Raw genomic sequence first — 25,935 nt, 5'->3', positions numbered from 1 at the left:
CCAGGCCTGAGTGACTAAACACATGCTCTTCACCTCTGAACCACTCTGAGCTGAGATGGTCTGATAACACAGTACAGATTAGATTGGGGGAAAGAAACCCGTTCCACCAGCCGGGCAGCCTTCCCAGACGGTGGACAAACCTGCTTGGCCTGTTTCCAGGCACCCTTCCAGCAGGCATCTAGCTGGTGGAGTGTGTTTTTCTTCCCCCCCACACACATTTTTTATTAGCAGCAATTAGTTGTGCAAGAGGGTTTTACATGTCAGGTATGCATAGCATGGGCCTTGAGCAGACCCAATTCCAGCCAGCTGCATTGTTCCATTTTCACACGCATACGTGATGAAGTTTGGCCTCATTTGCCCTCCATCCTCACCCCCTCCAGCAAGTACAGCACAAGACAAGGAATGTTTTCCATTCCTGTCCTTCAGAGTTTTTCCTTTGCCTCCTAATTTTTTTTTGGGGGGGGGGGGGAATGAGGGACTGAATAAATTCCTTTACTCCTTACCTGGACTTTTCTCCCATAGAACTGAGCACTTAAAAGTGAGTCCATTAAGCTGGGTGCCAGTGACTCACACCTGTAATCCTAGCTACTCAGGTGGCTAAGATCTGAGGATCGCAGTTCAAAGCCAGCCCAGGCAGGAAAGTCCCTGAGACTCTTATCTCCAATAAACCACCAGGAAACCAGAAGTGGAGCTGTAGCTCAAAGTGGTAGAGCGCTAGCCTTGAGCAAAAGAGCTCAGGGACAGCGCCCAGGCCTTGAGTTCAAACCCCACATCTGACCCCCAAAAAAAGTGCATCCATAGGTAAATTTTATGTGTATTTCGCTACAATGAAAAGAGCGAGGTTGCTCTTGAGGTTCCGTTGTGGAACTATCTTTAAGACAGGGTGGAAAGTGGAGGAGAAAGCAGTACACTTCCATGCCTGAGGTTTTCAGAAGGGACACACATACAGCCCTCTATGGTTCCTACAGGCAAGGGCCCTGTGGGAGGGTCATTTCCATCTGGAGAGGGAGAGTCCTGGAGCTTAGGAGTAGGGAAGGAGCGGGGGCTCAGTGTCCACTGCTTAGCACAGATACGTGTTCTGTGAACATGCATTACTCACGCTGATTCATTTGGCGGGGAAGGGGGACAAGATTTGAACTCAGGGGCCTCCCACTTGCTTGCCTCGCTGGCACTCTACCACTTGGGCCACACCTCCAACCTGACTTCTCGTTGGTTGTAGTGGAGATGGAATCCCTCAGCCTTTTCTGTCCAGGTTGGTCTCAAAGCACGCTCCTCCAGATCTCAGTCTCCTGAGTAGCTAGGATTGCAGGCGTGAGACCTGGACATCTGGCTCTGCTACACAATGAGGGTTTTTTAATCTCTCAGAAAAATTGAAGGGGGGGGGGGGGGAGAAAGCCATGTTATCAAGATTCCCCAATGGTTTGCCTGACATCCTGAGCATATGCAGTGTGGAGTGAAATCAACTTTGAGGGGGTGGAACTTGAGCCTGGACGCAGATGTCGTTGGGTCACTCAGAGATTTTAAATAGGACCAACTCTGCAACTACGTGATCGTGTTTCATTCAGCGTGAGTTCCACAAGCCTCTTCAAAACCTCCAAGAGGCGACACTGATCAGGATGTATTGGATTCCTAAACTGCTGTGCTAAACGGCACCTCCTCTGTACAACGACATAAAGATCATTTTAAAAAGTAAAATAAAATAGAAACTTGTTGCCTTCCCCCTACCTAGGAGCACTCACCGGGAAACTAGCTCTCCTCTATGAATGTTACATGAGGACTAGTTAATAGTGAGGTTTGTTTGTGCTGGGGGAAGAAGATCTTCCAATTTGCCAGCTCTGAACACATTTTTCTCCTTAGACCCAAACCATAGACTCCATCCCCAGTACTGCAATCACTAACACAATAACACCACAAAGACTTCACCATGCTACACCAAAGCCTGCACCAATGAAAGGTTCTTTAATGAGCAGTGCAGCATACAGGGAGAGTCATGGAAAACTCTTGTTTGGGACCTAGAACGACATAGCTTTGCATGCTTCCCCAAGCCCCAAGTAGAATGGGGTTGATTCCTGGCCCACAGTTCCATCAGACCCCAGTGCAATGAGCAGGAGAATCCTGCACACCACTGTCTCGGGGCTCATTACGATTTCCACTGGAGCATCTCTTCTGCAAGATGATGCTGTCCTCACTGCGGTTGAAGCCCAGAGCTCCACTGCTGTCTCCTCTCTCTCTCTTAACAAGCAGGAGGATAAGAAGAGGGGGGAAAATACTGCAGTCTCTTAGCAAGTTATCTGACACATTTCTAAAATATAAGTGAAACCTCATTACATGGATGAGCAGCTTTCCATCAGTTCAGCCCTGGCTCTGATATGAATGTAATTGTGGTGAGCTGCAGAGTGGACAGGAAGGCCGGCATCAGGGTTAGGCGAAAGGAATGGTGGAAGGCAAACAGTGGTGCCTGGGAGGTGGTGTGTGTGTGTGTGTGTGTGTGTGTGTGCATTATTGTGTAGGTGTGATTGTGTGAATATGGACCTGCCATTAATGCTGCATTGATTCACCATGAAGAGTTCATCGACATTGTTCTGTTCCCTCCACCCTGACATTCTTCCCTCTCTCCTTTTAGACCCTGTGTCCTCTCGGAGCTCACATTGATTACTAGTCATGAAAGCCTTCTTACTCCATCCCTAGCCTCTGTCCCCTGTTTCTCCAGCTCCTATGAATCCTGTATGCATTTACTACATTTCTAATTCAAACCTGTATATATGCGCTTTCCCTCCCTCCCTCCCTCCCTCCTTTTCTCTCTCTTTCTTTCTGTCATTTCTCTTTTTTCTTTCTTTCTTCTTTTTCTCTTAGATAAGGTCTTGCTATGAAGCCCAGCTGATCTCGAACCCCAGCTTTGCTGAGTGCTGGGGTTTTAGGTGGACCCCTCCCCAGGACCACAGGGACAGATTTGTGGGGTTTCTTCAATCTTCTCCTATAACTTCTTTGCCTGATGGTTCTAGCACAGTCCTGAACATAGAAGAAAGCTTAGCCTGATGCATATTTACCTAACCAGGCACAGCATAAAAGCTGCTTAATTTTCTTCTATACATATATTCATACATAAACACACACATTGGTGCATATATATACCTTAAGTGGCAACCAGTTTGCATTTTATGAAGTGTTTTTTAAATTTTATGAAGTGTTTTTTATTTAAGTTTGCTAACTGATGCATACAAATGAAAACACTTGCCACGGGGTTCCATGAAATGTTTCAATTTACGTATCTGTTGTAGGATGTTTAAAGTAGACAAAACACATCTTTCTTCTCAAACATTTATCATTCTGGAGAAGTGTTTTACTGCTTTAAAAGCCCAACCTGTCAAACAGTGAACAATCTGGCAATTAGCAAGTTCTGATAAATGATTGCTAATTAAATTTTATGACACATAGAGTGGAGCCCATCTATCTTTGTGCTAAAAAGAAACTCAATATTTCTCTTTGAATTGCTGCAGATCTTTTGCACAAGGTATATATTTATTTAAGCAATTTCCAGGGGGAGTTAGTTGTAGGAATTGCAATTTGCTGAGAGATTGGACTGGGTATTTCCATGGCAAATAATTCCATTTACATTACACTCCGGCCCAGTTACATTACATGCCCTGAATAACTCAGTACAAGACTTCCAATGGCATAAAAGGTAAAAGATACAAAGAAACCATAAAGGAGACACAATATGGACCTTGAATCTCTTCAGCTTTATCACTAGCATGCTTTCTTAGGAGACTGGAGGAGAGAAAGGAGTTGTGCCACCAAATTCAGATGGGAGCTCTGGGCCAGGAAGAGAGAAGGACGATGATTTTTGTGTACTCTAATAGGACAGTAAGACCTAAATCAAATGGGGTCGAGCATTTTGAAAATTGTAGAGACCTAAACAAATGCTCATTTTTTTTTTCAGTCAGTGAACATTTGCTGGCTATATAACTGGAAAAAGTCACTAAACTGGCCAAGTCCCTGTTTTCTGTAGTATCCTTCCCCTGGGATTGCACAGGCAAATAAAGAAGATTTCGAGGGCGGTGCAGTCTGGCTGCAGAGACTTGCACTGCTTTAGCTGAGAAACACAGAAAGCCTTCCCAGGCAGGAACCCGGCCACTGGAGAGCAGCCAGCCTCATCCTGAAGAGAAGGGAATGGGACCACGTTTCAGGGCCTAAGACCGGCTTGTCAAGAGTCAAAAGGGGGCAGGGAGGAGAAGGGGCAAAGCCAGGAGAGACATGGACAGAGGCAGAGTGGTATAGGGCATTTGAACCTATAGCCCAAAGGTGGAGGGACTTGGTCAGGGTCACTGGGACCCGCTTTAGTTTGAGGAATTCCATCTCCTGGCTCCCTGACCACCGGGGTTCCGCGTTACTGAGCCTCTGACAGCTGGTGGCGTCCATGTCCAACCGCAGAGGCCCTGGAATAGAATCTGATACTGTGCTGGCGATGGCACTGTCCCTGAGAATGTTCGCCAGTGTGCTATGTCCCTCTGGAATTAGGAGGACTACGTTCCTATCATGTAGCTGTTTTATAGACCAGAAGAAAAAAAAAAAAAGCCAGATGCTGGTGGCTCAAACCTGTAACCCTAGCTACTCAGGAGTTCAGGAGGCTGAGACCTGAGGATCACAGTTCAAAGCCAGCTCAAGCAAGAAAATCTGTGAGGGGCTGGGAAGGTGGCTCAGTGGTAGAGTGCTTGCCTTGCATGCCTGAGGCCCTGGGTTCCATTCCTCAGCACCACATAAGCAAAAAGAAAAAAGCCAGAAGTGGCGCTGTGGCTCAAGTGGTAGAGCGCTAGCCTTGAGCTGAAGAGCTGAGGGACAGCGCCCAGGCCCAGAGTTCAGGCCCCACAACCGGACCCCCCCCCCAAAAAAATAAGGAACACATTCCTCTCTCTTCTCTCTCCCCTTCTCTCTTCTCTGTTTTCCTCTCTCTTCTCTCTCCTCTCCCCTCCTCTTTCCCTCCTCTCTCTCTCCCATGTTCTAATATACTGTTGCTGAATTAAGAAGCTCCATAGGTCAAATGTATTAAGTTGTATTTTTCAACTTAAGATACCTTGAATTTCCAGTGGGTTCAGTAGCATCTAACACTGTGACACACCGAGAATCATCTGCCTTGAATTAAGTTTAAATCATCATTCTTGGAGCAGAGGATGCCTGGTAAAGACATAAGGAAGCTGGAATTCAAACCCACAGACTGGGAGACAGAAGAGACTGTAGGTTTGATGAGCCAGCAAAGGGCTGACCGGCAGCGTAAGAGAAAAACAAGCAGCAAGCTGTACCCTCTGCTCCCTTAGCCACACAGCAACAGTGGGGATGAATAGGATAAAATTAGCGAAACCATTAGCATAATGATCGGCAGAATCTCCTCCTGCAGTGAGTGGGGAGGGAAGCAGAGGTTTTCTCGGCTTCTGGCGGTTCCCTCCTGTGTTCCTGCTGAGGACAAAGCAAGAGAGGCTCCCACAGGGGCTGGATTCTACAGTGAGAAGATCTCTGTGGGAAGGGAAAGAAGAAGTATGAAGGAAAAAAAAAAAGCAATGTCTGCTGATCCTAGTCCTGGGGAAGAAGATGAGCAGTTTTCCTTAGAAAGTCCTGAGATGGAGTGTTGATATTAGATCTTTAGTGGTTCGAGTCCACATTCTTCCACTTATTAATCCAGTGGCTAGGAGACAGTGGACACTCTCTAAATAGTAGAGGAGGGCCTGCTCATCACTACCAGTTATTATCCTGTGTAGCTTTTCTTTTTTTGGACTGTCGTACAGCTTGAACTCAGGGCCTGGGCGCTGTCCCTCAGCTCTTCAGCCTCAAGGCGAGCGCTCTACCCCTTGAGCCACAGCGCCACTTCTGGTTTTCTGGTGGTTTTTTCTTGGAGATCAGAGTCTCACAGACTTTCCTACCTGGGCTGGCTTTGAACCACGATCCTCAGATCTCAGCCTCCTGAGTAGCTAGGATGACAGGTGTGAGCCACCAGTACCTGGCTCCGTGTAACTCTTCCATTCTTTCAGTAGTGGACTGTCCATAGGAATACACCCAAGGCAGGAAAACAGAACAGGAAAGTCTTCTAGGGAGATGGAAACTGGGACCACAACGTATCCTTGGATGGGCAAGTTCCATCCCAGGAAGGGCAGGGCAGCCTCGAAAAGCTGAGCCCATCCCTGGTGCAGAAATTGAGGTGAGCAGAGCTGCAGTCTGCAGCCGCCCTGCGCACCTGACCTCCTTTCTGCATCAGGAAAATGTGCTGTGCCCTTTTCTGCTTGCGGTGTGACCCTGAAGGGAGGCGCCAGGCTGCACCCCCGCTGGGCGTGTGACTAGACTCCTTCGGATGACGGCAGGGATTTGCACTGCCATGAAAGTAGACGAGAAAGAGGTGTTCAAACGGTACCCAGGCTTCTGGGGTATGCTGTTCAATGGTTTGGTAGTTAGCATTTTGTGGAACAAGGAAGAACAGATTCAGGCTTTTAGAAGATTTCGATTTACAGTGAGATGACGTTGAACCCACAACCCAACACAGAGTACAATGGTGTTTGGACCTGTGACTCAGTTGGTCATGACTACTGTCATGATCTGACGTTAGGAGGTGAGGCCACTGGATCGTTTTCTCTTCTAAAGCAAATGCTTCTACCCGCCAACAGTCACCATCTGGCACCGGAGAGCCGAGCGGGTCACAGTCCGTGCCCATACCAACCGCCGGTGACAGATGCCTAAAGTTTAGGTCCCCTCTGACTTTGTGTCTGCCCCTGCATGGACTAATCTTTGCGGTGATGATGACCTGCCCCATCTCTCAAAATGTCCCACGCTCTTGCCGGCCGATCAGTGGTCCCGCAACGTGAGGTGCCCCCTAGGAAAACAATAAATTAGGGACAAAGAAAAATAAGCTCCAAGGCTATTCGGGGAAAAGGAAGGCCAGCTCTTTCCCTCTGTCACCTCCTGGTCCTGATAGTACTTTTTTTCTTTTTAATTCACCCATCATGAGCTCTAGTTCTTTCTCCCAGTGCCAGAAAAAAACAAAAACAAAAAAAAAACCAGAGCTGTTTTCAACTCTGCTGCTCCTATATTGCGTCAAATGTTCCATTCTTCTCCAGTTTCGTGGGAGATTAACCTCTCTGGTTCACACCCATATGTCTGCCAGAATCTCTCAGGAGTGTGTGACAGTACGGGACCTCGAGGTCAAGAGCAGTGGATTTATTTCTCTTAAGGTCACCCAGCCAATCAATTACGAGGTCGGCCTGAGGACTCACCAAAGCCGTGGGACTTATTTCAAGCTGGGTGCTGGTGGCTCATGCCTGCAATAAAAGAGAGACAGGGGAGGGAGAAAGAATAGTGGCATCGGCTAGACAGATATAAACTCCATAGACCGGGCCATCAGGAAGGAAGGGCAACTGGATTCTCACACACGAGCTGAAGCTACTATCCACATGGACAATTTCTTCTTAAGGCTTAGCTGAGCCTCTGCAGTCTCCCCACTGACTGCCTCGGGCCCACCCTGCTTCTGTAGCATCATCTTTAACAATTGAAAGTCAACAGATCTTTAACCACTGAGGACGTTAATTAGAATGCCTTCATGGAAACACCTCCAGTAACTCGGTGAAATAACTAGCAAACTCGCCTGTAAAACTAGTCTTCATAGTCATTGAACCAACCCCGTTCTAACACCGCTGGAGGCTGGATTTCCCTTCATAGAGTTCATCCTAAGCAAAGCAAGTTTACTGAATTCACAAGCAAGTAGGAGAATCAGGCTCTCTCTTCTAGTTATCAGATGCTACTAAACGGATTTTCTTTTTTAATTCTTACCCAGGTTTTGTTTTGGAAAGCATGCGTGTATGGCTGAAAAGTCATCTCCTTATAATTTTAAGCCGCTAATACAGTAAATATAAATGGATCTAATCTAAATGGATCTAATCTACATAAACAATAGCTGATTGGGCTTCTAAACAATTTTGGAGAATGTAAAGGAACTCTGATTGCAAATGGTGTCTAGACCATTATCCTATACAAATGGAATGATTATATCTAACCAGCTCATTACTTCTTCCTGCATCGGACATAAATCATTGTAAATGTCTCCTGCTTCACAGCAAACATGGTCTGAAAACTTGCCCAAACATCGTAAATATCAAAATGAATCCTTCTTCCCTCAGATGTTGATTTGAACAAATTATCGAAGACTCTCAAGCTCTTTTTTTTCCTAATGACTTCATCTGATTCTGTAAAAGACTTGTTTGAATTTTGATTATCAGTATTTTCAACTTCAGTATTTTTCTGAGAGAACTCTTTATGTAGACTTCAGTAAGTTCTTCCTGTCCGTTGATTTACACAGTGGTCAAAGAATATATTTTTTTCTTGGTTGTGGGGCTTGAACTCAGGGCCTGGGCACTGTTCTTGAGCTTTGTTGCTTAAGGCTAGCGCTCTACCACTTTGAGCCACAGCTTCACTTCTGGTTTTTGAGTAGTTAATTGAAGATAAGAGTCGCACAGGGACTTCTTTGCCCAGGCTGGCTTCAAACCACGATCCTCGGATCTCAGCTTCCTGAGTAGCTGGGATTACGGGTGTGAGCCACCGGCACCTGGCTTATTTTTGAAACATTTTTATTCACACTTTACATTTTTTTTTAAAAATGAGCAAGCTGATGAAATTCACAAAATTGGGGAATTGTGGTAGCTCTGTACCCCAAAGAGAGAAAAAGAAACATCAATTTCTTCTTAGCTATTTGGTCACCTTTTAAGTAACTGGGGGGCAAAAAAAAAAAAAAAAACAGACACAAAAACAAAAGAAAGTTATAGAAAAACCAAAATTGTGACTACAACAAAAATGATCAAAAGATGGTACAAAACCGAGTCGATGAAAATTAATCAACAAAATTGCATGACGTAATCTGAAACATGTTATAATTAGTGTAGTGTCATCCTCATGAATCGAAAGGAGTCAGTTAAGGATGGAACTCAGGGCCTCGGGCCAACTCGGCTGCTGCTCTACCACGGTTACTTCACACTTCCTGCCTGTGTGGACTGCACTGCCCCTATCCTAATGCTTACTACGCATCCGGGATGATTAGAAGGCACTCCCATGCCCAGCTCCTTCTGTTTAGATGGAGTTTCACAGATGTTTTGGTCCAGGCTATCCAGGAATCAAAATGTACCCAAACTCAGCCTTGTAGACAGCACGAGTACAGGTATAAGCCACTGTACCAGCTCCAAATTCCTTTTTAAAAAAAATCAAATCAAGCCAGGCGCCGGTGGCTCACACCTATAATCCTAGCTACTCAGGAGGCTGAGATCTGAGGATCGCAGTTCCAAGCCAATAAAGGCAGGAAAGTCTGTGAGACTCTTTGTCTCCAAGAAACTACTCAGAAAAATCCAGAAGTGGTTCAAGTGGTAGAACACTAGCTTTGACCACAGAGAGGCTCAGGGACAGCACCCAGGCCCTGAGTTCAAGACCCAGGACCGGAAAAAAAAAAAAGTTACTGTCCAGAAAAAAATAAAATTATATTCTAGACTCTTCCAGTTACTTGGTGAACTTCACTTTGGGCTTGTGTCTTACAGCTGTTCAGATTTTAAATACTGTCAATACCGTTTTCCACTCGCAAAATTCCCTCACATATTTCTTCCCTGTAGTCTGAAAAGATCCGTAAGTATATATAAATTCGCAATTCCCCTAGCAACCAAGAGAGATCCTAAGTGGAAAACTGGATGATGTTAGATGTTATATGCCTTTCTTTCCACCTCTCTTGACTCCCAAACTTGGCCTTTTGCGTCCCTGCAGATAGGCCCATTGTATTTTCTACTCATCTCTTTATTTATGGACCCACCAATAACTAGCCATTCCTCCAGCTGCTGCATGACACTTACCTACCCCAATTAGCTGAGTTACAAGAAACTCAGTGAAAGGTTTACAAGGAAATCGAAACTATCCATAAACTCATGAATAACCCTGGTGGGTTTTTTTTTCATATACTGGAAGTACCCACACAATCAGTAAGTATGATATATTGCTCCCACGTTTCTTATTTTGTATAATGAAACAGCAATCAATAAGAACTATGAGTCCTTGCTGAATGAGCCTTCTGGAACCTTGGGAGCAAATTCATCACCAGCCTGAATGTTTTTTTCTCTCATAAGTATCCTTGAGGCCCGGTACTGGCTCATACTCCAGCCCCCACCACGAGAACTTCAAGGTTATAATTGTCTCCTGTTCACTTATATGCGTCGCAAAGAGACAAAAGTATCTTTGCAGCGTGAGGAGAGAAGAAAATCACGGCTGCCTTTCGAGCTTGCTGTCCCGTTGACTGCTAGAAAGTTGAAATGAATGTGAGCACCACATTGAACAGTGACGCCCTGTGCTAGCCGAGAACACTGACTCTACTGTTCACACCCACAAGCTGGGCTAGTCCCTGCGACCATTCCCGGGCCTCTCCTTTTGCCTTTTCTTTTGTTAGTTCTTTCTTTCCCTGAGGCTCCTCTGTGGGTTTTGGAGTGGCTGTTAGCTGAAGGCCTCACCTTGGCATAATCAGAGAAATGGGAAATGCCGTAGGATAAAGAAACACGCAAGCCACACTCGAGGGGAAACGGAGCCTCTCTTAAGGGTCTGTTTGCTGTGGCTTCTCATGGAGCCTGTTCCGAGGAGTCAGCAGCTCTGCTGAGGTAAGTAAAAGCATCCTGGCTCTGCTGGTGCCTTGGGGACAGAGTCAAATGAATCGCTCGATCATCGACTGGAAGTTCTGAATCAGGCCTAGGAGGTAACTGCTTTTGCATTTGAAATTGCGTTTGATTTGCCAGGCATGAGGTGCTTGCTCCTTCTCTGACAGACTATTGTATTTTCTTTCCGTGGGTTTCGTGATAGGCTGAGGGCAAATGCTACTTGCATCTGTAACAGAGTTTGAAGGTAGCGTGGACCAGGACGCATTCTGTGATATACAAGAGAGCCTGCGTTTCGGCATGCAGTCTGAGGAAGTGGATGGATTTGGTACAGAAAGGAGCAGATGGGGTTGACATCATTTCTATAATCCACTATGCTGTATGAGGACTCATGTTTGGGAAATGCCTGGCACATCCCTCAGAATACGTAGACACTTGCTACATGCTGAATTCCTTCCTGCATTATCTTGAAGCTGGTTGATTGTGTAACTTGAACATACCACTCGCATCTGGCCTGCAGAGTTCTCATGTAGAAGGTGACAGCAAAGAAAACTTGGTGATCCAAAAGATACCCTGGAGTTCTTTTTATGTGTGTCGGTAGCGAGGCTGGAACTCAGGGCCTTAGACACTGTCCTTAGCTGCTTCGCTCAAGGCTGGTGCTCTTCCAGTTGAGCCACTGCTCCACTTGTGGGATTTTCATGGTTAATTGGAAACAAGACTCTCATGGGCTTTCCTTCCCGGACTGGCTTCAAACTACGACCCTCAGATCTTGGCCTCCTAAGTAGCCAGGATGACAGGTGTGGGCCCACCAGCAAGTGTCTAGTTCTCAACTAAAATGTATTTCTGTGTGCATAGTGTGCCTGACTGTGTGTATACTAACACAGTAGGTTCTCCATCTCCTGCCTTTCTACCTGTCTGGTTGTGACATAAGCAGCTTTCTTCCCCTGACATGACACTTGAGGACTGGGGAATAATCTTGCAAGTGGACGGCTGTGTGGGGAACACAGAAAGCGCCACATGAGGGATGTGATAGTGGCGTGGGTTTTAGAGCGCCGAGGTGATTTCATTGCGCTTTTATTATCATCTGTCAACCGTAAAGCAACACAAAGACCGGGAAATGGATGGTCTCCGCACTTCCTGAGGACCGCGGTTTCCAGGAGTCGGTGTAAATATATTCAGAGAGACTTGTTCCTACTCAATAACCCGCGTTTTTCCCTCCGAATTGCTGATGCGTTTGCTTAGCGTGCCTGAAAGGCAGTTTGTCCTTTGCTGTCGAGTGAACTTGATAGAATAAAGAGAAGAAGCTGAAAAGTTCAATCATATCTTGTTGCTCCTCAGAGGAATTCCTTGACTATTTATTCTATTGAAGGAGGGACACAGAATGTGATGTTTCTTTGGGCTTTTACAGAATATCAACCAGATGTCAGGGAGCTGGCTCTGGTGGACAGAAGCCAGTCCTAGCTGTAGTCTAGTGCCTTCCAGTACTTCCAGTACCAGCCAGTACCTTCCAGGGGACAGTAATGACTGGGGTTGGGCCTTGTTTAGAGGTGGAAAACAATTCGTGTTATAAACATACTAGAGCATGGTAGTCAATGCCTTTAATCCCACTCAAAAGGCAGAGATCAAGAGGATCATAGTTCACAACTAGCCTAGATAGAAAGTGAAAAAAACCTCATCTCAACCAACAACAGCACTTAGTGGGTGGTACTTCTACAACCCCTGCTATGTGGATAATGGCATAAGGCCAGCCAAGCCCCAAAAAATGGGGGCGGGGCCAGAATTCTACCCGAATTGAAGCAAAAATTGAAGCCAAGCAATTGAAGCCAAAAAGGGATGGAGGGCAAGGCTCAGGTGGTAGAGCATCTGCCTAGCAAGTACAAGATCCTGAGTTTAAAGAGTTTAAACCTTAGGACTCGTGTGTGTGTGTGTGTGTGTGTGTGTGTGTGTGTGTGATGTCTATATGTATGCACATATAGACATGGAAACTGACCCTGATGTAACTAGCAGGAAGAGAAAAAGTCAGAATTAAAACCCAGGACGTCTGGTTCCAGCAGCTTCTTCTTTTTTTTTTCTTTTTTTTTTCTTTGGTTGATCGTGGGACTTGAACTCTGGGCCTAGGCGCTGTCCCTCAGCTCTTCAGCTCAAGGCTAGCGCTCTACCACTTGAGCCACAGCACCACTTCTGGCTTTTTCTGCCTATGTGGTGCTGAGGAATTGAACCCAGGGCCTCATGCATGCAGGGCAAGCACTCTACCACTGAGCCACCTTCCCAGCCCCAGCTGCTGCTTCTTTAAGACTCAGAAATGCTTAACGTGAATGGAATCAAATGAAACCATAGGTACTAGGCAATTTTTGCACAAAAACAACTATTTCACACAGCGCTGTCTAATACACATTGAGTACATATAACATTATCCACAGTGGCTGCTGCTAATAATCACAGTAATAATAACATGGACTTTATTCTTTTCTTGTTTTGTCTTTTCTTTTTTGGTACTAAGGGTAAAACCCAGCATGGTGTGCTTGGTAGACAAGCGCTTTGCTCCTGCGCTACATCCCAACCCATGACCTCATGCTTGACTCTCACTGCTAATACAAGGAATGCAGATGGTATAATAATGTAAAACCTTAGCTTGAGCATCAGGACCTGAGGAGCCCTAGGTCTGAGTTTCCTCGCTTACAAAACAAAGAGATCAATTTTTGTCAGCTTAGTCCATGGGTATGTTTTTTTTGTTTTTTGTTTTTCGTTTTGCGTTTGTTTTGGTCCCATACATCTCGGACCACGCTCTTCTTGTAGCCTGAGTGATGAATTTACAGCGGTATCCTGCGCAGCTCACCGTGCAAGCCTGACAACACGGAGCACGGTGTACAGTCTGCTCACATGGAGTTTACTGATCCAGTGCTTGAATGCCATAGTAAACTGCTTCTCACTCGAAGCATCTGCTCCCAATTTCTGCACAGTTCATCATCTGACACGGGTTTGTGTCTGCACTTTGAGTGATGTTGGAGCTCTGTGAGATAGATAGGCAATAGACAGATAGAGAGACAGAGAAAGAAATGATAGGTAGTAGATATATAAAGAGTGAGCTAGAGATATAATAGACAATAGATGATAGATACATAGAGAGAGAGATAGATAATAGATTGCTAATAGTGATAGACAAATATATGAAGATAGATTGATAATAGTGATAGATTAATAGATAGATAGATAGATAAATAGATAGATAGATAGGTAGATAAATAGATAGATAGATAGATAGATAGATAGATAGATAGATAGATAGATAGATAGATAGATAGGTAGATAGATAGGTAGATAGATAGATAGATAGATAGATAGATAGATAGATAGATAGATAGATAGATAGATAGATAGATAGATAGATAGAATTGTAAAAAAGATCTAGAGGAGAGGAACTTAAAAGTTCCAACCACAAAGAAATAACCAAGAGAGGGCAAGGCTAAAGGACGTGACAGAGGCATGTAGTGAATTATCGCTGTATCTCCATTAATGTGTATAGCTATTACCTGTCACACAAAAATAATTCGTAAAATATGAATAGATGCAGAAGGCCAAAAAAATTTGGATAACGGCCCCTCCCTTCAAACTTCTCTGGGGCCTCCAATATCTTTATGGGTATCATGGGGGGGGGGGGGCACCAGCAATAAGTACAGGAATCTCTCCAGGGCAAGACTCCAGTAGGGAAAGGCTCATGGTGGGCGTACGGGTGGGGTGGGGGTGGGGAAGCAAACTCACAGCAGGGTTCTGCAGAGTTCAGGGGTAAAGGAGATGAGTGTTTAGTTGAACAATGGGAAAGCGGCGAGGACAGCTATTTGCATTCCCGCCTTCTTTGCTAAGGGTTATTAACTGGAGGAGGGAATGACTCCCAACAAATGGTATTTTAATGATGAGCATAAACATGTGTCACTTTGACTGTGATTTCACTGGGAATACGCACAACCTATCTTGGTAGATGGATCTTGATCGTCTATTTTAGAAGCTGAGGACCGGCTTGGAGACTGGAAGTGCTAACGTGGGTTTTCCTTTCGGAAATGATTCCCTTCAACAGCAAACATGGAGCAAGGTTTCCCTGGGTGACATTCGGCTCGGTACAGAGGGGACACAGGAGGAATGGCATGCACCCTGGACTGCAGACATTTCTGATCCTGTGAAGAATATTCCAGAAGCATCACAGGATAAGAGTAGTGTTGCATGAGTAAACCAGCCTTTCTCATCTTCACTGCAGTTGACCTTTCTTCTAAGTGCTTTTAGGATCTTTCTAATAACAAAAAGAAATTCCTGCCGGGTGTTGGTGGCTCAGGCCTGTAACCCTGGCTACTGGGACCTGAGGTTCCCAGTTCAAAGCCAGCCCAGGCGGGAAAGTCCCTGTGAGACTCTTATCTCCAATGAACCATCAGAAAACTGGAAGTGGTACTGTGGCTCAAAGTGGTAGAGCACTAGCCTTGAACTGAAGAGCTCAAGGACAGAGTCTAGGCCCTGAGTTCAAACCCCATGGCTGCCAAGAGAGAAGGAAAGAGACAGACAGACAGACAGAGACAGAGAATCCATAATGCCACAAGACACAATGAACTTAGATATCAAGATTGTCTGGATCTAGGATAGGACAATGAAGCAGATGCTGACAGCTCACGCCTGTCATCCTAACTACTCAAAGTGCTGAGATCTGAGGATCCTGGTTCCAAGCCAGCCCAGCAAAGAAATGTCTGTGAGACTCTTGCCTCCAATTAACCAGCAAAAAGGCCAAAACAGCGCTATGGCTCTAGTAAAAGAGTACGTCTCTACCACTAGACGCTGTCCCTTGAGCAGAAATGCTACAAGAGTGCCCAGGCCCTGAGTTCAAGCCCTAGGACTGGTATTAAGAAAAAAAAAGTCATAGAGACTCAATGTATTGTCACAGCAATGCATAAAGCTACCTGAGAAATGGTATTTAGCCTCTAGAAGGTTCGATTTTTGAGGATCACAGCCCAGGATTCTGTTTACCATGGAAGAAGCAAAGCCCTCAGAGAAGAGGCTTGCTCAAAGCTGAGGCCTCTGTTAGACAGACCCCGCAGACCTGTTTTCTTTGCTGACATGCTTCTCTCCCTGGAAATCAGGCCTTCTGCTTGACTGTCTTCTCCTAAGAGACATAGATGGGTATAAACATCTGTCAACGTTGCTGGCCAGCTTGCCAGAAACCCAAGGAAAATGCCAGCAGTTAGAAATCCATGTTTCATCACAAAATGTCATGAACTGCTTTCTACCCTCAGGAGCCAAGGTCTGGGGGTCAGCCTCTTCCCACCGGGCCAAGAGAGCAAAGACACAGCTTGGAATTCTGCTAGGAACCCCACTAATAAGCAACCTACCCTTTGTGTTGGGTACAGAGAGGCCAGATTAAAAACGAAAAAAAAAAAAATCATCTTTTCAACCATTAATTAAGCCCGCTCAGTTATTCATAAAATAATGAAAACCAGAAAACCAATATCCAGCCCTTATTCAGTCTGAAGCTCCCTTTCAGGGTTTGTTTTTGTTTTGTTTTTATTAAATTACTAGAGACAAGAATCTTTTCTTGAAACTAGATAGGAATCTTAAATAGGTTCACTTACTTCAAAAACAAAGAATTCCTCTTCTTGGAGATTTCCCAAGATGGCTTATTCAAAATGAAGAAAAAGACTTGTTGCACTAGACATACTTTTTCAAAGAAGAGCAGAAATTATGCAGGCACCTTAAATGTCAAACAGAGAAAAATCTGGTGTATTGAATCCGTTTCGAGAAGCTGATTATTAACAAAATTCTAATTAATAGCTGTAGAGCTCGTGGAAGATGATTTAGCATAATGAATCTTCACTTCTGACGGTGTGGCTGATTGCAAAGACCAAGTCTTGCAAGGCAATCTATTACATATTCTGAAAGTCACAAGTAAAAAATATATAGTGCCTATCCTCTTACAAGTATGCTTAAGTGCTCAAGGAGGTTTATTTAAAAGGCTGGGAAGGCAGCTCAGAGGTAGAGTGCTTGCTTTGCTTGTATAAGGCCCTGGGTTTGATTCCTTAGCACCACATAAGCAGAAAAGGCTGGAAATGGTGCTGTGGCTCAAGTGGTAGAGTACTAGCCTTGAGCTCAAGTGCTGAGGGACAGCGCCCAGGCCCAGAGTTCAGGCCTCACAACCGACAAAAAATAAATAAAAGGAGAAAAAAAAAAGTTAAAAGCAAAAGAGGGACAGAAAACAAAAGAGCAATTGGAATCTTAAGGTCCAAGAAACGTGTTATCCTTGCATTAATATAAATTTCTGATTCCATAACTTAAAATTTTGATTTTGAAACACCCACAAACCAAGATTCTGGGCTGCAACTATTTGAAGAATTTTAAAATAAGTCATCGACATAAAGCCAGCAACTTCAAATGACTACAACTTCAGAACAACTAGAATTTGAAAAGAGTTCCCCACAGATAAAAGACACCAACCTGCCCTAGAACTTCACAGACTGTCTGTGTCTACTTCTCTTTCAAGTTTGACATTTCATGCCATCTACTTGAACCAGGAAATGTGTGCTATTTTAAATATGTTTCAGAATTTAGTTTTCAATGGATGCCATTTTTATGTATTGAAACCATCCAGAGATCAGCAAATCACAACCCAAAGCTGAATGCGGCCAGCAGAGCTGGGCTGCCTGGTGATTCCCAGACAGAGACACTGGGCTAGGTAGGATTAAAGTCTCAGGAAAGCCAGAATAACAAGATCAGATTCCTGAGCAGCGCCTGAGCCTCAGCTTTCCCTCCATAGTAATTGGGGATGAACTCAGGACTTCATACTTACTAGACAAGTGTTCTACTAAAGCTACATCCCAGCCTTCCTTGCTTTTTTTTTTTTTTCAGATAGATTCTCGTCTCATCTTGAACTGTAATCCTCCTGTTTCTGCTTTTCCAGTAGCTAGGACTACAGATGAACACTCTCCTACCTGACGATTATTTTTAAGATAAAGTCTTGCCGACTTTTGCCTAGGCCAGTCTTATACCCTAATCCTATCTCGGTATCCTTTAGTAGTTGGAATTACAGGCATGTGCCAACACACCCACACAATGTATTCTTTACACCTTCTTGGATATCTTCACTCCTTTTTAATAATCTCTTGCTGCACCTCACCTTCAAACAGAGCCTACTGACCCTCAGCTCTAATGTAAAAATTATATATTTTGAATAGATAATGTAAGGATGTGGCAAAGTTCAAAAGACCAAAAGAAATGATATTTAGAGCAAACATTAATTCTCCCTTCTTCAAATAGCTTGCTTACCAGACGTAGCCACAATTGCTGGCCAGACCCTCGCGTCTGTAAACATACGTGGAGAATTTCTTTTTCTTTTTTTGGTTTTATTGTACTGTTTGTGGGTCTTTTTCTTTTTCTCCTGTTCCTCCTTTTGTTGCTGTTTTTGATTTCTGTACCTTTTGTCTTGTATGTAAGTTGATCTGATTTGGGGAAGCTCAGAAATGGTTGGGACAAAGGGTGAACTAATTCAGCCGTGATGCTCACTAGTCACTACGTTGGAAATGAACTTTACAACTTGTGGCGGAGGGGAGAGGAGAGGGAGAAAACAAGGGAAGAGGTGACACTGTTCAAAAAGAAATGTACTCATTACCTGATTTATATAACTGTAACCCTTTTGCATATCACCTTCCTGACATACACAGAGACACGTGTGCATGGAGACACACACACACATACACATGAGCTCACAAGCATGCACACACCGATTGCCTCTGTTCTCTGGGGAATCTGGGTGGATGCACAACCCATCTCAAACCTGGAGCCATCTGCTCACACACATCTGCCAAATCCAGACAGAAGATCACATCGTTGGGGCTTCCCAGACTGCCACAGACGCTGTGCAAACACTCTCCGGTGCCTGATATTTCACTCTACCTGGCTCCTGGGCAGGCAGCAAAACAGGTTTTTGGCTCTGGTGTTTGTCGGTTGGTTCCAGGTGACTCTCCTGGGCAGGCACCACCAAATGAGCGTGGCCCCCGGGCAGTGCCGGGTGCCTGTCCAAACCACGCGTCGCCAGTGCTGCAGGAACTCTGGTTCACTTTGAAAGTGAGCAGACAGCTCCAACCCCCAGGAAGGAGCTCCATGGCTTAAGACGTACTTAATGTAGATTTCACAAGACTGTTAAATTTAACAAGACGCTGTTAAATACCAGCAATGGTTTCATGTGGAGATGTTGAACTGCCACCTAGAAGGCATATGTTCGTATTCATTAATTACAGCGTTATTTTAATCACCCACATTATAAAAGTCCATATTTCCTATCCAGCTTGAATGTTAAATACATAGAGCCTAAATGTAGTATGTCAACAGTGATATATATATACATATATATATATATATATATATACATATATATATATATATATATAATCTTTAAGATCACTTTCTTCCTCTCCAAAGGAGAATAAAACTTGCAAATTCCAGACCTGCAAATTCTAGTTTTCAAACTCTAGTCTAATGCTCAAGAGCCTGGATGGGGTCTTTGCATCAAGATGAATCCAGGCCTCCTACATGTGTCTTCATTTGGAAAATACCAGTCCTAATGCTCACTCACATTAAGACGTGGAAGGAAGGGCTTGCTCCAGGACTGCCCACAATTGAACTCTAGTTTGTTCACTGGGCAAACATTCATAAAGCGCTCTTTATGCACCACAGCACAATACGACATCTCATGCTCTTACCATATACAAACACGTATGTAATTGATACTGGCCTAACGTTACAAAGGAGAGGCGCAGATTCTTATGGGATGTGTACTTACATTATGATGGGATGTGTACTTATATTATTATACAATGTCTGCTTATATGGTTATGGGGTTTGTACTTAGAAAAGATCTCTTTCAGAAGTGGCGCTGTGGCTCAAGTGGTACAGTGCTCACCTTGAGCCCCACAACCAACCAGAAAAAAAAAAGATCTCCTTCTTGTTAGGTGTTTCGATGGATGTAAGACCTGCTCGTCTTTGTGCAGGTGCAGAACTTGAACTTTTTGTTGTTGTTGTTATTTAGCTTCTGTCCGATTTTGTTACAAATTCGGGCTTTTGAAATCAAGAGGCCACGGGAGTGTGATGGGATCTACCACGATCTCAGCCTCCCCCTGAGTCCTGCATGGACAGAATTAAAAGACACCTTCGCGTTGATTAGCAGCCTCAGGCATACACAAGGTGCTCGGCAAACATTAATTAATAAATAAGGAGATGCTCAATAAGCGTTTGTGAAATGAATAAAACAGGAGTGATGGGGGAAGGATCAGAAGACCTTTCCAGTCCCTCGGATTATCCGGTCTTTTTCTCTGTATCATGACAGTTGAGTTCCAGGGTTGGGCCCCAGAGTAAAAAACGATCCAACCGTTCACGAGCTATGAGAGCTACAACAAGCAGCGCCTTCCTGTGCATCTGTTTACCACTCTGGTTGGTGGGGATTAAGTCAGATCACACCAGCACAGGTCCTGGCACATGGTGGTCCTGGCGGCCATGTTGACTGAGGTCATGGTAGCTGGCAGGTGGTTGTGTGTTGTTGAGTTCCTATAACACAACACAACAGCTACAACACCTTCCTTCTACAGAAGAGAATAAGTGAGCTTTGTGGAGCTAAGCTTCTGCAGCCGTCAACCCCGGGCCCCGATAGGCCCTCCCCTTCGAGCAGGTGCACTTGCCATGGAGGAAAGGGGTAAGGGGGAGGCATGTGTGCGGGGTGGGGGGGAGCTGCAAGTAAGTCCTGCATTTTCTCAGCAGTTAAGATAGCACACGGATGACCCCCGATTGTTTAGTCTCCTGCCATTTGGGGGAAAGGAAGTGGAGTTTACTGAATTGTGGACCCAACAGAGAGGGCTATGAGAAGCCAGGCAGACGCTGAGCACGCCGGAGGCTGCAGCCATTTGCTGTTGGCACCGGGCAGGCCTAGGGGAGGAAGGACACAAAGGCTGTGAGCAGAGGCGGGGCTTCTGGTGGGAACTTAGCCGTTCCCTTGGCTTTGGGTGTTGGTCCTGTCTGGGCACTGGTGGGGGGGATGGGGGAGAGGAGCTAGGACTTTTTGTTTGTTGTAGGAATGATCATCCATGTATTTATCTATTATTGGATATTTAGCAATATCTCTGGCCTTGCCCTATTTGTGATGATAATTAAAACTGCATCTAGATATTGTCAGCTACCTTTTTGGTATCCCGGCTGGGAGCTGTGCATATGTTTAGCAAATGGTTTGTGCAAGGAAGTGAGCGACAAGATTGGCGTGGCGGAAATCCCTCCGTCTCCACCGACAGAGCTTGGGGATCCTTGGGGACCCCGCCACCAGATGTAAACTTCATCTCCACTCTCGTATGTGCCCTGATCCAACAACTATCTCTGCGTTAGATCCCCTGTCAGGTATTTCCATAGACCAGGTGGATAAAACTCCAGAATCTCCCATGTATCTGGGAAGGGTCGGGTGGATTGCATGTCTCCTGATGAAAAGCAAGACCCGAACTTGAGATCCACATTCGGAGTCTTCTTGATTCGCTGAACTTGGGATACGTGTGGACCAGAGGGCTCATTCCCAGGCATCCATTAAAATCAGTACTTTATCTCTTTCCTTCCCTAGACCAGTGCAGCTGGATGCAAAAATTGAATCTTTGAGGTGTTTTGTGCTATGCAGGACTATATTCTTTGGGTCCTGAGGCGATCTTGGCACCTTTATTATTTCCATTTTTCTAGGTGGGGACACGGAGAGTTTAAGGGGGTCTCAAAAGTCACTTCTCCGGGAAGCTGTAGAGCCAGGATTGAACCCCCATGTATGGAATGAATGCCCACGCTGGCATGGTACGGTCGCATAGCGTGGACGTGAAGTTCCAATCACCATTCGGCTGCGACTCTCAACACATGACCTCTGTTTTTCCTTATCGTCACCCCCATGGCCGGCTTTCCTTCTTAAATGAGACAGCGCCGATGGAATTTGGTTGACTGCTTGTCAACATTCCTAGTGCTCCAACCCCAAAGTCCTTATTACAGCTGTCAACCAACCAGTGAGGCTCAAATTCCAAAACAGAAAAAGCGTGTGTGTGTGTGTGTGTGTGTGTGTGTGTGTGTGTGTGTGTGTGTGTGTGCACACGTGCGCGTGCATGTGTCCTCTTAAACAGATGATTTAAATCTACCAATGGGTGAGTACCTTCTGAGAAGCAAGGAGGGAAATGACATCTCCAGCTGAGACCTCCAAACTGTACCCCGGCTGCACCAAAGCTCTGCTCTTGAGACCCTTCTGCCCTATTTCCCCATCTGCCTGGTCTCCCCCGGACACCCTCCGCCAGCCCGGCCAGGTGTGTTTTCCTCCGATCTTTCACTGCCAGCACTCACGAATGGCTTCATTTGGACTCTAATCAGGCACCTGAATCCCAGTCATCCATCGATTTTTTTTTTTTTTTCTTTTTGGCCTCATGCTGGAAATCTCAGTTGTGCATCAGACGGAGCACGCTTTCCACTCCGCTGCGTAAGCTCCTTGCCCAGCTGTGTCAGCAAAGCAAAGGCCCGCATTGACTTATTGGGACTGCAGAGTGTGTCCTGAGGGGGAGGGGGAGAGAAGGAGGGAGGGGCAAGGGCCTGGGGAAGGCCAAGGTTGACACAGGGCACCACCCTGTCTCTGGAAGAAAAGGGAGGAGTCGAGTCAGAATGCCGAGGTAGATTCCTCCTGGCTGACACATTGAACTGGAGCTTGGGGAAACTTGACATGGTTCCTGGTGGACGTGGGTTCAACCAGTGGCCCATCTCCACGGAGCCTGCGCAGTCACGCTGTGAGGTGACAGGTGTCCCCCACCCCGGGCATCTCAGCCATGAGGAAGGATGCGGGGAAGGGTCTCACGGGATGACATGGACACACCTGGTAGAACTTTTGAAAACTGAAGGCTGGAGAAAAGTATCAACCCCTACTATAAACTACCGCCCCAGCCCCCTAGGACTGCCACAACAAACACCCGAATTTGAAGTCTATAAACCCAGGAAGATTTTTCCTTCCCCAGGGCCGTTTTCTCTCTGAAGGCTCCAGCCCCAGGAACTACAGAGCGGCCCGTGTCCTTGACCGTCCTTGGCATTGCTTTGTGGTCTTTCAAAGCCGCCTCTGTTTCTGTCTGCCTGCGTTCTTGCGTCCTTGTTTCTTTTCTCTCTGCCTCTGTGTGTTTGCTGTTAGAAAGACCCAGGTCTCTGCTCAGCCTGGGTGGCTCACGCTGTCATCCTCATTATTCAAGGGGGCAGAGATCGAGAATCAGTTTGAAGCTGGCCCAGGTAGACAAACTCAAGTGGTAGAGCGCCAGTTATGAGGGAAAATAACCAAGCCAGAGCAAGAGGCCCCGAGTTCCAGCCCCGGACCCTGGCTCCAAAAACAAGACACAGGTCTTTGATTGATGGTATGGCTGCCCTCATCCTATATGATCTCCTCTTAGCAAAGCACCTCTGCAAAGATGTTTCCCAGGAAGTCACAGTCTTGGGTTCTGAATTTTCCTGGATTTTAGGGGTACACGATGCCCCAGCTCCCCAGTGCACCAGATGGGTCTGATCCCTGCTGATTGCCCTGGGTTCACTAAACAAACCTTAGCTCCTTCCTACCTTGCTTAATCCCTTTCAACCTCCCAGGATTCTCCGCCTTTTCTCTCCCCTCACCCCAAGGCTACCTCCTTGATCTCCAAGGCTCAATTTAACTACCACTTCCTCAAACATACCTTCCTGCACCCACCCTATTCAGCTACCGGCCCCTTTATCTGTCCTGTCTCCACATTTGATTTTTTTTTCTCGTCTTAAGTGCCCTGTAGTCTCCTTTGCATACAGTTGTGCACTTGGGCATTTTCTGGGCTCACTAACGTTTGTACTCGTCTTCCAGAAGTGCCAATAACTTATTTCCTCCTCGTCTGTGTGGCAGTCACTTTATAATGGCCATGTCTTACATGATTCCTAAATGAATCATTATTTAGTAAAGAAACCTCTAAGTGCCGGTCCTAGGTGAAGCCAGGTTTTGTGTATTTGCAGGCGACACGGAGTGGATGAAACCGAAGCTTTGCCTGAGGTTCTACCCCTAAGAACTTAGACAGGAGGCAAGAACAAAGGGGATATAAATAACCCTAAAATCAGAACTCTTCAGGCCAGGCACAGACGGACTGGGGGAAAAACATGCCACAGAGCAAGCTGTGGAACCAAGCTGGCTGGCTCTCGGGGGACGGAGGGACACAGGTGGAGAGGAATGTGGAAAGTTGCTTTCAGGGCAGAAGAGAGCTGGTGTTGACCAAAACACTGAGAGTAATTGCACATGGCCATGGGCGCCCTCTGGGGTGCACATCTGTGGGCTGGATTTGGGGGGGGGGCCATGTAGAGCAGCGGGGAGGGGGAGTCCTGAGTCCAGCTGCTCCCCGGTGCGGGGAAGTCAGAGACACAACACTGCACATGAGGCCGCTGTCTCTGCTCCCCCTCGAGGCCTTGCAATTAAATGAGACCCCTGAGTCACACTCCCGGGGGAGGGGACTTTGGCTGCCCATCCCTGGGTGCTACAGAAGCCAGACGAGTTCTGTATACGCCATCTTATTTTCTGGGCTAGTGGCCTTCCTCTCTCCAGTTCCTACCTGTTGGAAGGTCTGTTGGAGATGCCTGGCAGAACTCAGTCCTGTCCTTCCTAGAGCGAATGGCATTCAACCGTTGACTCCAAGATACAGCCGGCCCCTGGCAACCACCTTTGAAACTTCCTTTGCTCCGATTCCTCCTTTGTGCGTGCAGGCGATCAGGATCAAGCTCAGTCAAGATTGTGCTTTTCCAGTCTTCTGTAGTGTGGAAATCTCCTGTAGCGTTTGGAAGAGATTTGGGGAGGGGGAGGGGGTGGTCAGGTAACACACACTTTGAGAAGGAATTTTTGTTAATGAGTTATCCTGAACAACTCTAGGAGAGAGAGAGAGAGAGAGAGAGAGAGAGAGAGAGAGAGAGAGAGAGAGAGAGTGTTAAGGACTTTTATGTAGATGCTTGGTAAGGACATACCATAGTGCAATGGCGGATGGATGGGTCACTCTTGAAATGGAAGGGGACGAGTTGTGTGCCACGTGGACCTCCACACGGACCATCAGGAGAGACTACTCCTCTTTTCATGCGTTCATCCGTTTATCCTTTGTCAGCTTGGAGGGTCTTCGGACCCTGGCTGGCCTCCCGACATATATCAGTGTCCTGCGCCATAGCAGGCATCCTCTAGCAAGCTGACAGACACGTTCTGGACAGATGGTGGAATGGAAAATCAGCATGATCTCTGGCAGCTCTGTAGGGATGTACTTACCTTTGTGTCCCAACTAGTCAGCACAGGGCCTTTCCCACCGTAGGTGCTCACTAAATGCTGGTCAGATGGAGAAGAAAAAGCATCCCGACCAATCACCACCCGGAATCAATGTCCTTCAGCGCAGGCTGTTGAGGGGAGTTATTGAGTTAGAGAATCGAGGACTTGACAGCCATTCTCTGGCCTCTCTCCCAGGGCCTTTTTAGAACAGGCAAGTTAATTATGGACCCAGATTAACAGTTTCTTTTTGGATACAGTCAAAGTAAAACCAGCAGGATGCAATTTAGCTCTTCCCTACTTTCCAAATAGCAGCAAATTTTCATACAAAACAAAGAGACACTTGAATTGCAAATTGCTTAGAGAATCAGCTAGCAACCCCAAAGGAAGAATATTTCGGCTACTTTCAAAGCCAGACTACTGCCCTTTCTGATCTAAACATGTAGTTAGGGGCCAGGGCAGTGGGGAGGGGAGGCTGGAGGGACTTCACAAAGGCCTAAGTGTCTTACTGCTTCAACCCTTGGCCAGGTGAAAGGAAGAACCATTCCTTAAAGTTCACTAGAGAGCTCCAGCATCTTCTCTGTTCAGAATATTTTCCTCTTCTCCTGATTATCTCAGAGCATCACCCTCTACTGATGGCAAGATTGTATACCCCAGGGGTGCGGGTAGTGACCATACTATATAAAGCAGGTGGTAAGGATGTGGGAATGTCCTTGCTGATGTAGGTGAAGGTCAGGATGAGACTCAGACCCCATCATTGATCTTGCAGGGATCCTGGACCAATGTTGACAGTCCTGAGAAGTCAGCAGTTCAGATTATCGATCAACATATTCTTCTTCGCTGTCACATCTGATGAATAGAAAAGCGATACCACCTACTGGCTGGAGCTGACAGAGGGGTCACCGGTCATAACTTGTGATCTAGAAACTTCCTTATTTGATAGATATGAAAACGGGTCAGTGGAAAGAAATAATTCATCAAAGATCG

General features: G+C 45.9%; 1 protein-coding gene and 1 long non-coding RNA gene across 2 annotated transcripts in view; one reads left to right on the top strand and one right to left on the bottom strand.

Moving 5' to 3' along the window:
• Positions 1-25,935, top strand: part of Atp10b (ATPase phospholipid transporting 10B (putative)) — a 129,915-nt gene that overhangs the window by 4,958 nt on the left and 99,022 nt on the right. The window lies entirely within an intron of this gene.
• Positions 6,741-24,438, bottom strand: LOC122125046. The gene is made up of 3 exons (XR_006150712.1): positions 24,260-24,438; positions 16,253-16,371; positions 6,741-6,853 (listed from the first exon to the last, which is right to left on the bottom strand). It is a non-coding gene; the product is annotated as an uncharacterized LOC122125046 (long non-coding RNA).

The sequence above is a fragment of the Dipodomys spectabilis genome, unplaced genomic scaffold, assembly GCF_019054845.1.
Source record: "Dipodomys spectabilis isolate Male_0828 unplaced genomic scaffold, ASM1905484v1 ptg000258l, whole genome shotgun sequence".
Classification (NCBI taxonomy): Eukaryota; Metazoa; Chordata; class Mammalia; order Rodentia; family Heteromyidae; genus Dipodomys; species Dipodomys spectabilis.
Note: the sequence above shows the minus strand (reverse complement) of the source record. Positions and strands in the feature narration are given on the sequence as shown.